This window comes from Equus asinus, chromosome 27 (assembly GCF_041296235.1).
Source record: "Equus asinus isolate D_3611 breed Donkey chromosome 27, EquAss-T2T_v2, whole genome shotgun sequence".
NCBI lineage: Eukaryota > Metazoa > Chordata > Mammalia > Perissodactyla > Equidae > Equus > Equus asinus.
The window spans coordinates 38,779,817-38,793,790 of NC_091816.1; positions in this window are offsets into that span (position 1 = coordinate 38,779,817).

Sequence of the window (13,974 nt, forward strand, 5' to 3'; positions counted from 1 at the left end):
TGTTCACGCAGGGTAGCCTCCCCAGCAAGGCTGTGGACCAGAGGATGATGCTCCTGTACAGCTCTGTGCTCCCTGCAGATGTGCACCAGGTGTCTGGACACTCTTGCAGAGCGCCAGCTCACACAGACATGCTCATACCTGCCATGTTGGTGTCTGGGATTTTGGTTCGGAAAATACAATCATTACGTAAAGAGGCCCACTGGGTTTTTAGCATGCAATGTTTTAATTGGCTTATTAAAATTAATGGACCTTTAGAAGTAATTAGTGGTCCTCTTTTGTCACCCTTTAGAGCAAAGTTCCCAGCACGTGGTTCTCAAGGCCTGTGGCTGGAGCTGCAGCAGCCCTGGGACTGGTCACAGATGCATCCTGGGGCCCAGCACACGTCTCCTGGGCCAGGGGCTCGAGAGGCCTGTGTTTGGCAAGTGCACTCCCGCTCGCCGTGACAAGCTGAGGGGACAAGCGTTGCCCTTCTCCGTCGGCAGCCTTTTCCAGATAAAAGACTCAGACTCAGACAGGGAGCCTGCTACCTGGAAGTCATTCGGCCCCTTTGCCAGGAGGCCCTCGACGACCTCGGAGTACGTTTGAAAACCACAGCCCTCCAAGAGCCGGCAACTGCAGGGCGGTTTTGAACCCTCAATCCACAGAAGACCCCTTCCCCATGATTTGCTGTGTAATATATTTATTATTGCTGTGAACTGTCTTTTTTAAAGAAAAGATCATTAGGAATATCTATGAGCTCCTATGTTTTCATTTGTGCTTTTAGGGTCTGTGATCTAATTACTTCCAAGAAGGACTTGTTAGTTCACACAATTAAAACTTTACACAGAACTGAACCAAATAATGTGAGCAGACATCGGATTTCGTCCTGGTGAGCAGCCCCGCCACTGCGCGTGGTTCCAGGTTAGGTGTCGACTTCCCTGCGGAAGTCTGACAGCAAGCTGAATGTGCAGTCTCTGGAATTGGGGGCAAGGCACTTTAATTTCTGACTAAAATTGTTAAAACCAAGTGCAGTTAGCGGGTTATTCAATGTATATTTCTCATTTATGTGAAAGGGATCAAAACATAGGAATTCTCTCGGGAAAAGGTAGAAAACACCAAATTCGCACAATCTCACCCCAAGCCGCCACCACTGAAGGCAGCCCTGGTTGCTCCAAGACGCTTTGTGAGCTTCCATTAGTGACGGCAAACTGAAGTCTTTCATTCGAAACATCTCACACTGCTCCCAAACTGGCAAAATTAGAAGCTAATTAGAAAAATAATTATAAGAAATAGTTCACGAGCATTTAGATTTTGCATTCCCCTCAGCGATCAGTGGGGAGGCGGGCAGTGGGATGTGCAAACTCATAGCTTGTGAGAAATCCCCCCAAGAGAGACACGGAGCCTCCCAGTCTACCATCTGCACGCCCAGGATGCTGAGTCCGCGCCTGCAGCCCGTGGAGAGGCTCTGCTCTGGTTTTCTGAACTAGAGGGACATCCGGCCACGTTAGTCCATTGTGCCTCGGTCACTCCTGAGTCTTTTCCTTCCTCAAGGAATTGGAATATTCCAGTCTGGGGAGTGGGAGACAGCAAGCTTCTAGTGGAAGGAAATGCAGTGATCACTAAAAAATCTTTGATGCCTAGATTCCCCAGACAAATAACTCCAGAAGAACAGAGAGAGAAGAAGAAAAAGGAGAAGAGGAATTCATTTTGTGCATAGATAGAAATCTTTTCCTGGAAACAGCAACGTTCAGAGGGTTGTACTGCATGGAAGCTAAAGGCAGGGGTCCTCTCAGGCCCTCTATCTCCTTATCTAAAGGGCACTGGCGTCCTTCTCACAGCCTCTCCCCTCAGCTCCCACTTCCTGAATGGACTCTGGTCTCAGGCTTTGAAGCCTGTTTCTGTGAAAAATACCTGAACTTGAGCAACTTGTTTACAGACAAGAACAGAGGAAAGAGGAATTTGGACAAGGCACGGAAATCTACTCTCTGAATGAAAAGGTACTTTTACAGAATGAGAGGACAGCAAAGGTGAGTATGTTAAAGGTCAGTGGTTGGTTGCTCATCTGATTCTGCAAAAGAGTTCTTTCTTTTGTCTTCTAGTGGGAACTTTTGCACCACACCCAGATGCTTCTCTTTTATGTCAGTAGGTAAATTTTGCCTCCAAAAGGTCGGATACGGTTTTTTTCACTTCCTTTCCTAACGTAAAATCAGGGACTCTCTCTAACACGTCTGTGTCAGAAAGCACCCATTGTGCACTGTGCTCACTTGGTCTTCCTCTAATCACCGTCGCTCTGCAGTGATGGCTCAAGGGGCATTTCTTCTTCTTCTTCTTGGGCCAAGGATCCTGCCACAGACAATTCCTGCCCGTTTTGAAATCTGTAGGCACCAATTTGAACCAAGAGTCAATCATTGAGCTCATCATATGGAATTACTGGCTCGTCTACGCAGCAGCGTCGGGGCTGGGGCTGGGGCCGCCCTGAAGATGGTCCCACGGCGGGGGCTATTCTTCTTTCAGGACAGGCCTTGATGTAGTCTAACCTGAGGGACTGAACTACCTGCAAAACGAGCCAGGAAACTCAGGGCGCAACTGAGGGAGAGGGAGGGGAGAGCGGGGCAGAGACAGAAGACAGCGAGCCGCTCCCTCTGATTGGAAATGGTTCAAATTAGGTGCAAATGATGCCGACCAGCCAGAAGGGCTGCATGAGCCCAAGACACCTGTTCTGTGCTGATCTTTTTGTAGCCAACTGACTCATTTTCTCCCAGGACGTTAATAAGACTTTCTTAATGCTTTTTTAATCTAGGAAATATTAACTCCCCATTATAGTTGTTTGTAGAATCCTTTGCTACCGACTTACGTCTCTGTAACAGGAAGAAAAATGCATGTTCTCATCTTCATCTGCTGGTTACTAAAGGAGCTGCCTATAGAGAAAGAAACCTCAGCATCTTGTTTCGTTGGTGAGATAAGAGTATGAATGTCATCTGGAAAGAAGTGGTACCCAAGTTAGACCCCACGAACATGGGACTGCAAAGTGGGGATCGATGGGGTCGGCTGCAGCTCCATCATTTTGAAAAGCCAGTTTTTAAGGGTTACATTCTTAGCACATTTATTTAAATGGACAACAGCCAGAATATACACAAAGGTAGAACTCTGACCCACAACCTGCAGCCACCAGCCCGGGAGCTGGCTGCTGGAGGTCAGACCTGCAGGAAGTCAGACCGCTGTCTCCAGCAACCAGTCCAGGAAGCCCAACAACAGCCCCTGTGACACTCGACCCAAATGGCAGGACTTGATCAATGACTGACACCTTCCCTAATTTTGTCTATGCTTCCAACTTAAGACCAGCCATAGAAAGCCAATTACGCCCGCTAACCATCATACAGGACGCCCTCTTCCAGTCAGCCACCCACAGCCTCCCCACGCTGCAGCCTCCATCAGGGCACCCCGATATACCGGAACCTTCCCTTCCCCGGTGAAGCTCTCCACGCCTTGGCCTGCCTTTGAGTCTCTGACAAACACCGGTGACCATGGCCGACCCCTGCTCTCTGGCTGGTCTTGCTTGTTTCCCATGACTGAGAATCTCTCGGCTCCTCTTGCTGTCCTGACCTGGCAGTGTCCTCAGGCTCTGGTGTTGATCTATTAGTTTTCCCTTCTGAAAATACCATATACATTCTTGGTATCAATAATCTGTAATATCTAGGGATGAATTGATCTGACTAGTGTACACTTTACCAAAGCACCACATGCAGCTTTTTAATTTGATTAATTAATTAATTAATTTTTTTGAGGAAGATTAGCCCAGAGCTAACATCTGCTGCCAATCCTCCTCTTTTTGCTGAGGAAGACTGGCCCTGAGCTAACATCCAGGCCCATCTTCCTCTATTTTATATGTTGGACACCTGCCACAGCATGGCTTGCCAAGTGGTGCCATGTCCACACCAGGGATCCAAACCTGCTAACCCCGGGCTGCCGAAGTGAAACGTGCACACTTAACCGCTGCGCCACCGGGCCAGCCCCTACATGCAGCTTTGAGGAAAGCCCCCTGAGCAATCAACCCACAGAAACACTGGCCAGCTTGTAAAATTTTATTTGAGCTGCACTTTCAAATAACACAGCAACCTGCCATAAAATGGCTCTGTGGCTGAAGGACAGAGGGGCACAATTCTATCATTGTTTGCCTCCACTTCCTCCCCGAGGTACCTCATTTTGGATATGATGTACTTATATGTTCCTGGACCTACTCATCTTAACGAAAAGATGTTCATACAATTTGTACACCGAATACAACAATTCTTTAAGACTTATCTTATCTAAAGCCTTTCTTATCAGTAAAATTATTATCCGTCTATCTGTGCCAGCCATGCATAGGGATCGTCAATGCCTGCCTTCTGGAATGGAGCAACCCAGGCATTCAACCCACGTGAATGCCATTTCCTTAATGAGTTCAAGATCCTGCATTTTCCAGAAGAATCTCATTTTTAATGGACAAGGATCCTTTGAAAAGGCATGGTGAGCAGAATTGCTTTGTGAGTTGACCCATTTAAATCTATCCAATCAACCAACATTTATTAAGTACCTATTCCATGGCAGGTGGGGGACTAGATTCTAAGCACAAGTATGAGTAAGACAGCATTCTGCTCCCCAAGGACTGGACACACAGTCACGAAGACCACAGCCCTGCCTGCGGTGGAGCTGTGACAACGCTGTGCAAGCACGGAGAAGCACTTACCTTTCTTGGCAGTTTTTTTTCATCCCTCATATATTTATTTCGTTCTTACAAAAACAGAAGAAACACTGCACAAAACTTATCAACTTTTTTTCTTTTTCGTTTCTCAGCGTCTGGTATTTATGTCCAATATGTGTTTATTGAATGAATGAACAAATGAAGGCTGGCTTGAGGAGTCCAGCTGCTCCTCCAAGTCCGTCTTCAGTCTCTGCAGGCCTGGGAGCCTCTGGAAAGGACTCAGCCCCAACGGTGGGGGGTCCGTGACTCCCCTCCCGACATCTCAGCAGACATGGAGAACTGGATTGCCCCCCGAAGTTCTTGCTTTAGCACGCCCGGAGGAGATGCTGTCTTTATGGCCAACTAGGCACCTTCAGTGGGGCTGCTCCTCGACCATCGGCAGCCTGACCCTGGGAGACGCAGGATCCTACAGAGCTACGGGGAGGTTTTTACAGTGTTTAGAGATTTGGCTGGGAACATTCCTACAAAAAATACAGATTTATATCCTTGAGAATTTTTAATATCATTGGAAAATTCTTACTAATTGACATTTAACAAAAAAAGCCTAGAGGAAAAATTTGAATTGAGAGTATAATTTTTTAAAAAGGCAGAAAAAAGAGTGAGAGAAAAATTCATACACGCCGAAACAGAAAATCAGAATGAGGTTTCCCAAAGGCAGTGGATGTTATCTATGTGTATTAGTTTCCAGTTGTTGCTGTGACCAATTACCACCAGCTTACTGGCTTAAAACGACACAAATCTCTCCCAGCTCTTGAGTCAGGGTCTGGGATGGTCCCACTGGCCTAACACCAAGGTGTCTGCCGGGCTGGTTTCCTCTGGAGGGGGGGGTCTGTGCCTGCCCTTCCAGCCGGCAGAGGCCACTGCACTCCTCGGCCACCGCCTTTTCCATCTTCATAGCCTGGACGGCTGGTCGAGTCTTTCTCACGCTGCTCTTTCTCTGGTTCTCCCTCCTGGCCCCCTTCCACATTCAAAGACCCTTGTGGTCACACAGGGCCTACCCAGATAATGGGAATAATCTTCCTATTTTAAGGTCAACTCTTAGCAAACTTAATTCTGTCTGCAACCTTGGTTCTCCTTTGCCACATGAGCAAATACATTCATACATTCTGGGGATTAGCACATGGACATCTTTGGGGGCCATCTTTCTGCCTCCCCTACTGTGCATGGTGGGGTTCAATATTAATTTTACTTTATTTTGGTGCTTTTTAGATTCTGTTTTAAATGAACATATATAATTCATAAAATGAAATATTTGTTTTTCTTTTCCCTTAATCTTTGGAAAAAATCTTGTTATAGACCAAATTTAAATGTCTCCATCATATTTCAATGTGTGGATGTCCCCGTTTGGGGACTTTATGAACGCTGTCAGGTAGAAAAATCTTCTCTCATATGTAGTTAGCATTGTCCTCGCAGTTGGAGTTCTGGAGAAGTGTCTGGACTTCAGGTGTGAATTCTGCCTTTTCTCCTCAGTCACCACGAAGGGTGTGGAATCGTGACTATTTAGGGTCACCTGGTCACTTTTGACACTTCCAACCCACGGCAGGTCCTGGAGGAGGGAGCGACCTTCCTCCTTCCCCACCCTCGACATCCTGTTACTGGGGAGAGATTCTCCTGAATCCCAGCTCTCAAGCCAGCTTCCTTCTCATCTGGAGGAGACTGAAGTGGGTGTTGTCCGTCCTCCCAACGTTCAGTCTTGGTGGTGGTTTGGCTGCAGTAGGCAACAAGGGACTTAGACTGGCTCAGGAAAAGCAGAATTTATGAGGAGAGTACGGGGCATTTGGCCCCATCGCTGGAGCAGGATCCAGCTGAGGCCACGACTGGACTGGAATCAGGGGCTGGAACCGAGCACCTGGCTTTTCCCTGGGCGCCTGACGTCGTTCTCAGCCCTCTTCACACAGGCTTCCTGCACTGAGTGAGCTCACGGCAGAATGGGGCCCACGCCCCGCTTCCCAGTGACCAGCACCGCTCCAGCTCACCTGCTGCCTCCGACCCCCAGACTCCAGTTCCCAGGGTCTCCACTGAGGGTGCTGAAGGTGCGACCCCAGAATATGTCGCTTTGGTGTGTTGACTACTTTGAGCTCAGGCGCCTGAGAAGCAGCAGATGCAGGACGGGCTCTCTGACCTCCTCCTTCTGCCGGAAAGCAGGTGGCGAAGATTCCAGTGAGGAAGGTGCCTCCTGGCACCGGGGGGAACAGGACATTCTCCTCACAGAGATGGGGTCGTCGCTGACGAGGCCCTGGACAGACCAACCTGTTTACAGAGCCCTGATCTCCCATTAGGTCCCTGTATGTTTCCTAGTCACGGCCCCACAAGTTACCACCCGCCCAAGCCCCTTTGTCTTGTCACAGCCCCACAAATTTTTCATATCTTTGCTTAAAAAGTATATAAGCTCTGGGTCTTAACAGCTTCTCTGGATCTTCATTTTACTTATGAAGACCCCCATGTGCACACAAAAATATAAAATAGAATGTGTGTGTTTTCTCCTGTTAATCTGCCTTATGTTAGTTTAATTCTCAGGCCCCATCACCGAATCTAAGAGGGTAGAGGGAAGTTTTTTCTCTCCTACAGTACCTCCAAACAGAATTCCTTAATGGAAAATGTGGTTGACTCAGTCGGTGTCAGTTATCCACTGAGGAAAATTAGCCGTGAGCAAGATCCTGCAGTATCAGGACACCTTTCGTCTGTGATGAAGGTACACGGAGAATTCTCAAAGGAGGTGCTGGCCTAGAGAGGCTTCCCAGAAGGGGTCCACATGGGGTTTATTGAGGGACCGTTTACAGCAGGAACTCGAGGGAAGGGTAAGTACCAGCTGACCTGTGGGTTCCAGGAGTGCGACACCAGGGAAGACAGAATGGAGCCCACTTGTGGCAGTCAGCTCTGCCACAGGCCAGCTCGGGTGTGTGCAAGGATGGAGGACGAAGGGCGAGGGAGAGAGGCAGACGTTTGATGATGAGACAGCTCTCAAGACCCGAGAGGGTTCTGTCAGCTCGGGCACCAGGCCGACCCCAACAGCACAGTGGGGTGACTCCATGCGTCTGCGGGTTGTGCAGTGGGGGACAGTGGGGCTAGCGGGCCGTGGAATCACACTACAGTGGAAACCACAGAATTTTGCGGAACAACAGCGCTGTTTTTCCTGCATTTGGTGAAGTGCCAAGTTGCTTAGCTCAATGATTAAGTTATTGCAAGTTGGATGATTTCTAGTTACTTTGTGCATTTCATTATTTACCAAGTGGCCTTTTGTGGATGAGCATTATTCTTGTAAGCAGGAAAAAAAAATATTTTTAAAAGATATTGAATATTTTAACAGCAGTGCTTATAGCAAACATGTAGCTATTAAACTGAATGAAAAGGACAGCACTTATATAAGAAAAAAAACCTTTAAAAATACAGTTATTAAAAAGAAAGAAAGAAAGAGACAGACAGTTACATTTGACAGTGGCTGGAGCCAGGAAATGCAAAACTGAGGCTGCGATCCTGTACTGGGTGGAAGCCAGGAGAGCCGCCTCGACCCTGGGGCAGGGTTGGGACGCCCAGACTTCCTCGGCTCCTCTGGTCCGTGTCTCTGGGCACACTGAGGAGCTGCCGCCACTGGCACCTGATTCCTGCTGCAGGGCCACCACTCTGCTCCTTTGCACAGCGAGCAGGAAGGGCAGCCGCCCTCCACTGAAGGCTGTGGCACCATCGTCCTGCTGTTGTTCTTAGAAAATCTTTTTTACAATTGACCTCTTAAAGAAATGACAAATTGAATGGTTGGATGAGATTTACTGTGGATCAGTGAAACTTTATTCTCCAAAGCCTGTCGCTGTTGCCGGTCAGGTCTACCTGAGTCCTCCCCACAGCCTCAGGGTCACCAGGGAGGGGGTGGGTGTGGTGTGTGGCCGATGTGTGTGATGTGTGTATGTGTAAATATGTGTGTGTGTGTGTATACGTGTGTGGTGTGTATGGTACGTCTCTGTGTGCATGTGGTATGTCTGGATGGGGTGTGTGTGTGTGATGTGTGTATGGGGCATGTGGTGTGTGTGTATATGTGTGTGTGTCTGTATATATGTGTGTGTATGTGGCCCGTCTCTGTGTGCATGTGGTGTGTGTGTATATGTGTGTGGCCCGTCTCCATGTGCGTGTGGTGTGCGTGTAAATCTGTGTGTGTGATGTGTGTGTGTATATATGTGTGTGTGTGGCATGTCTCTGCGTCTGGTGTGTGTATGTGTATATGTGAGTGCTGTGTGTGCCTGAGAGCTAACATGGGCACGGGCCCTGGGGCAGAGCTCCCGGCCCTCCCTGCAGCCTTTTTGAGGGAACGGGAGGGAGTGCCTGAGCTCAAGCCCCGGGCAGGGCCTCCCCCAGGTGAGGGCATGCAGAACAATTCCATGTCCGTTCCGAGGCTCAGCCGGAGCAGAGCTTGCAGCTTCCAGCCGGGCTGGGGAGGGCTACGTGGCGGAGCGAGTCGGCCTGGGACAGGCGCCGCAGGGGTGGGGGAGGAGCGGCGCGGGGCAGCGGCCAGCAGTCTTATCTGCTCTGCCTCCGAGCGGACCTGCCCCAGCCGTCTCCTCCCTGTTCTTCACCTAATCAGGGCCTGGCTGCTGGCTTCCCGGGTGACTCTGCAGGTCCTCTGGTACCGATGCCAGGACCCCAGGTTTACCGAGCACTTACTGGGTACCGGGCACTGTTTTAAGGTCCTCCCAGCCGCCTCGTGAGGCAAGGACTCTCATTACTCCGCCCTCACAGACGAAGAACCCGAGGCAGGAAAGGTGTTACAATTTACCCGAAGTCCCAGGACTGGCCACGGGGGAGCCTGCGTTCCCGACTGCTGCTTCCGCGTCGGGGTCTTAACCTCTGCTGTTTTGTCTGTGATTATAGGTTCTGATTTTAAAAATGCATATATTTATGAGTTTCAGTTTCCACATTTTTAAAAGCATGTAGATATGATTTAAATACAGTATAACCTTTGAAAATGATAATTTAAAAAGGGAATGAATATTGCCCTTGTTAATTAGATATTGGGGCTGATCCAAATGGGACACCAGATAAAATTACCACGTGTGGAAGGTGAGTGTATTTATTGGTCTTCTCAGTCTTTTATTAGTCTTTTAATCTGTGGTTATACTCTTACCATTTCTTTGAAAGGAAATGGAAATTAATTAAAAGGTATTGGCCTTTGGTCTGGTGACAAAGAGAATGGATGCCAACTGGACATGGAGGTAACCACAAGCCTTCCGAAAGTGAGCATCTGGGATGGAGATGATTGCGGGGAGATGCCCCTGGGGGCAGGGAGGGAGTTTCTACTCTTCTGTGCTTCCATGCCTAGTTTTGGAATGCGAGGAGCGAGTGCTGCTGTAAGGAGGAGCAAAGGCTGCGTCCTGAGCCTCAGCACTTGTTTAAGCAAAGACACATGCTAAAGGCCGTGGGAGACCTTGTTCACGAGGGCCCCCTGTGACGGGCACTGCAGCGGGACAGACGTGGGGCCCAGCTCCCAACACAAGGACAGTGGGATTCTCGTCCAAGGAGCAGGGCAGGGTCCTGGATGGAAAATTACTCGGAGGAAGGCTCAGGGGCGAGGGGCTTCCAGCTCAAGCAGCCTCACAGGATTCTTGAAGGCAGGCGGGCGGTTGATCAGAGCCTCCGGGTGGGTGGGGAATTTGACCAGGTACTGAGGGTGTGGTTCTTGCTGAGCTGACTTAGCAAGGTTCTTACTGAGACTGGGCGATGGGGGCCCTGCAGGACCCACACCGAAGGTCAGACACTGAAGGTCGCAGCCCTGGAGTGGCCCGACTGGAGTTTGGTCAAGGAGAGAATTTTGTTGCCTCATCACAGGGCACGTTTGTGAAATGAGTAAACGAGCTCTGATGCAGGTCACCAAGAGCAGGGGAGTCCGTGCTGCATTTATCCAGACTTGTCAACTGAGGAAAGAGCCTCTGTATTACAAACAACAGGCATTTATTTGGGCAATCAGAACTGCAATTCGAGAGGCACAGACTCAGGTAGAAACCCAAAATGTGCTCAGAGGAAGACAAACGAGGCAAGGCTTTATAAAGGCAGAAACAGATAAATCACACAGGTTGTTTTTCCAGATTTGTGTTGGTGCCGGCAACACTGTTGCCTCGTGGTTGATCCTAAGACCATCGCTGAGGCAAAAGTTCTCACCTATGGGAATAAGCACATTTCTGGAAAGAAGGTCAGGATGACGACAGTGAGGCTCACTTCAAAAGTCACTCTCCCTCTGGGTAGAGACGTGGTGGGCATGCATAAGCCCCACTTCCTTGAGGACTCCCAGCCCAGTCTTAGAAGGCTTGACACATGTCCCTGCATTTTGCTATCCTGTCCACAGACTGTGAGTTAGAGGCTGTGCTAATGGGAGCTTTACAAGCAGTAGAGGAATCATGCTCGGGTTATGGGTGGAACGAGGCTCAGAGAGGGCGAGGAACTCTTCCAAAGCCTCACAGCAAGTGCACGTTGGGTCTTCATGCTGAAGACGAGCCCTCCCATCCTTATCTCATCTGTGCTGTGACCCTGTGAGGCAGTCTCATTCCTGTCTGACAGGATAATAATAGCTCAAAATGCTCAAAGGACTGCCCGCAGTCACAGAGTTAGTAAGTCAAAGAGCAAGATTGTTTATATTTGCCAAGGAACTTTTTAATTTGGAAAATATAGAAAAGTACAAAACCAGAACACAAATTTCACATAAATATACATGGGTTTGTTAGTAATATTGATGGTGTACATTATATTTAATCGCAGGAATGTGCTTTTTTATATTTGCCATTGTTATGTATATATTTGGTTGTAGTCACTGAGGGTATTTTAGGGTTTTTAACATAAAAAATAAGAGAAATAAAGAAGAACAAATCAATCACATTTAATTTAAATTTGTTGTAAATTCCCTATCTGTTGCAACGTGCAAATTGTTTATATTTTATAGAGTAGTAAATTTCTTAAAAATTCAAAGCAGCAAATACTTTTTGAACACCTTTCATGCACAATACATACCGGACACATAATATGCCTGACTTACACATGATATGTTTTTATATGTGTATAGTATAATTCATTTCAATAACTACATAAACTAGAGTAGAATTTTCTCACTCTGTCCCCCCAGCTTACTTCCCACAGGTAACCAGTATTAAAGTTTGGTGCAAATCCTTTCAGACTTTTTTTTTTCTAAGTAGAGCTAAAATTGTAATCCAGGTCAATGTGCTCTAAATTCTGTGTTCTTTCCATTAAATGAAGCAATGTATACAAAATACTAGTGAATGCCTGGAATGCAGTAACCACTCAATAAGTACTAGAGTAGCTTTCGGTTTTATTTCTGTCAACAGTGTTAAATTGAGAGAATTAGTTGATCAATATTTATTTGGCACACATTTATTCTCAGGACTACACAAGGCATAGAATCTATGTGAGGGGTATTTATAGAGAAGGTATGAAGGGCATAGAATATTATTTTACTACATGCCTATGATTAAGGGTAGTACAGAGAGAATGTGATTGCAAGGACATTAGGTATAAATTTTGGTTTTTTGGTGAGGAAGGTTGTCCCTGAGCTAACATCTGTGCCAATCTTCCTTTATTTTGTATATGGGATGCCACCACAGCTTGACTTGACAAGCGGTCTGTAGGTCTGCACCCAGGATCTGAACCTACAAACCATGGGCAGCCGAAGCAGAGCACATGAACTTAACCACTACACCACCAGGCTGGCTTCTTAGGTATAAATTTTAATACATCAGGATGTGAAGGTTGCTCTTCAAGCCCATATTGATCTTAAAGTTTGTAGATTGTCTCAATTCTCCAGGTGTGATCAAAGAGCATTCCCTTGATATTAATGGAAACCAACTGCAGGAGACAGTGGCAGTTTCTGCATGAGTCTTTGATGTGGTGCATGTAGCCACTAGGATGTGGGAGCTCAACTGCTGTTGGGTACATCTGCCTCCGTGGCTCACAGATGTTGGAGGAATGCGTCCCTAGACAGGAGACACAGCCCACGTCACTGGAATAACACGATTTCAAAGTCAAGAGGACTGGTCGTCCAACTGTCTTCCCTCTTCAGATCAGCCTCTGCTCCATCACCTCCCAGGACCAGGAACCCGCTGTCTCCTGAGGCAGTCCCTTTCATTTCAAACAGCTTTGGTTGCTAGAAAGTTCTATGAGGTACCCCAGGCTGTACTCTCATTTAAAATTAATTTTGCCAGAGTAAAATCTCACTAAGTTGGCCTTCATACAGGGTGGCACCCTTCATCTTCCTTAAGTAAAAAGTTAGCGGTTCTACCCCAGTGAATTTTCAGGAGCTGTATTAGCCAATAAGGACAATTCAGGCTAAAATTAGTATCTTCCTCCAGTGTAGGGCTCAGTAAATGGAAGGTTCTGTAGCCATGTATTTCTGGATCCAGAAATGAATTCTTATGTGTAAGCGCTGTATTTTTGTGACACCACATTGTGTGAAGTGCACCTCTTACAAACTTTAACAATGGTATGACTTAGTGTTATAAAACTCATAAACAGGCGAGTGACGACAGTCAAACTCCTAGAACTCCTGAGAGGTGCTTCTCAGAATTCCAGATGCCCGAAGCTCCGACAGTCAGCACCTGCTTCCCTCCCTGCCTTGGGCCCTGAGCTTTCGGGTGCTGGCCTTCCATCTCCCACAATCCTAGATACCATCCCCTGCCATGCCCTCCTAGGAACAATGCGAAATGTTACTTAAAGGTTTCTGGAATGTAGCTTTTTGACTTAGTGAGCCTGACCTTCTTCCAAATTGGCCTGGATTTGCAGAGGATCACAATTTAACTTAGAACAAAAATTTTAAAAGCACAGAAATACAGATATGCCAGATTAAAAGGAAGCCCGGGGTCTGGGCACAGGCCATGGCCTCTCATTGCAGGAATAAAAGGATCTGTGTTATTTATTGAAGTTTTCTGAGCTGGTTTTCCATGTTTTGTTTGTCGTGTCCTTGAGGAACTGTGTTTGGATCCTGGCTTTGTTTTGCGACCTCTGTTTTACGGTTTCTGACTTTTATCAGTGTCTGTGTATGCAGTGTGTTTATTTTGACAGTACCCTGTGGGACCTGGGGTACAGACTCAGTATGTGCTGGTACTACAAGGGATAACCACGGCCACCTTGTCTATGAATTGCAATTCCCTCTAGCCCAGAGGGTCAAGCTTCTTTGACCTGGTTTGAAAAGGCGTGTTTATATACAATTTTAACATTCTTACATACTCCCACGAAGAAGGAGTTCCTTTAGTTTCTACTGGGTAGACTAT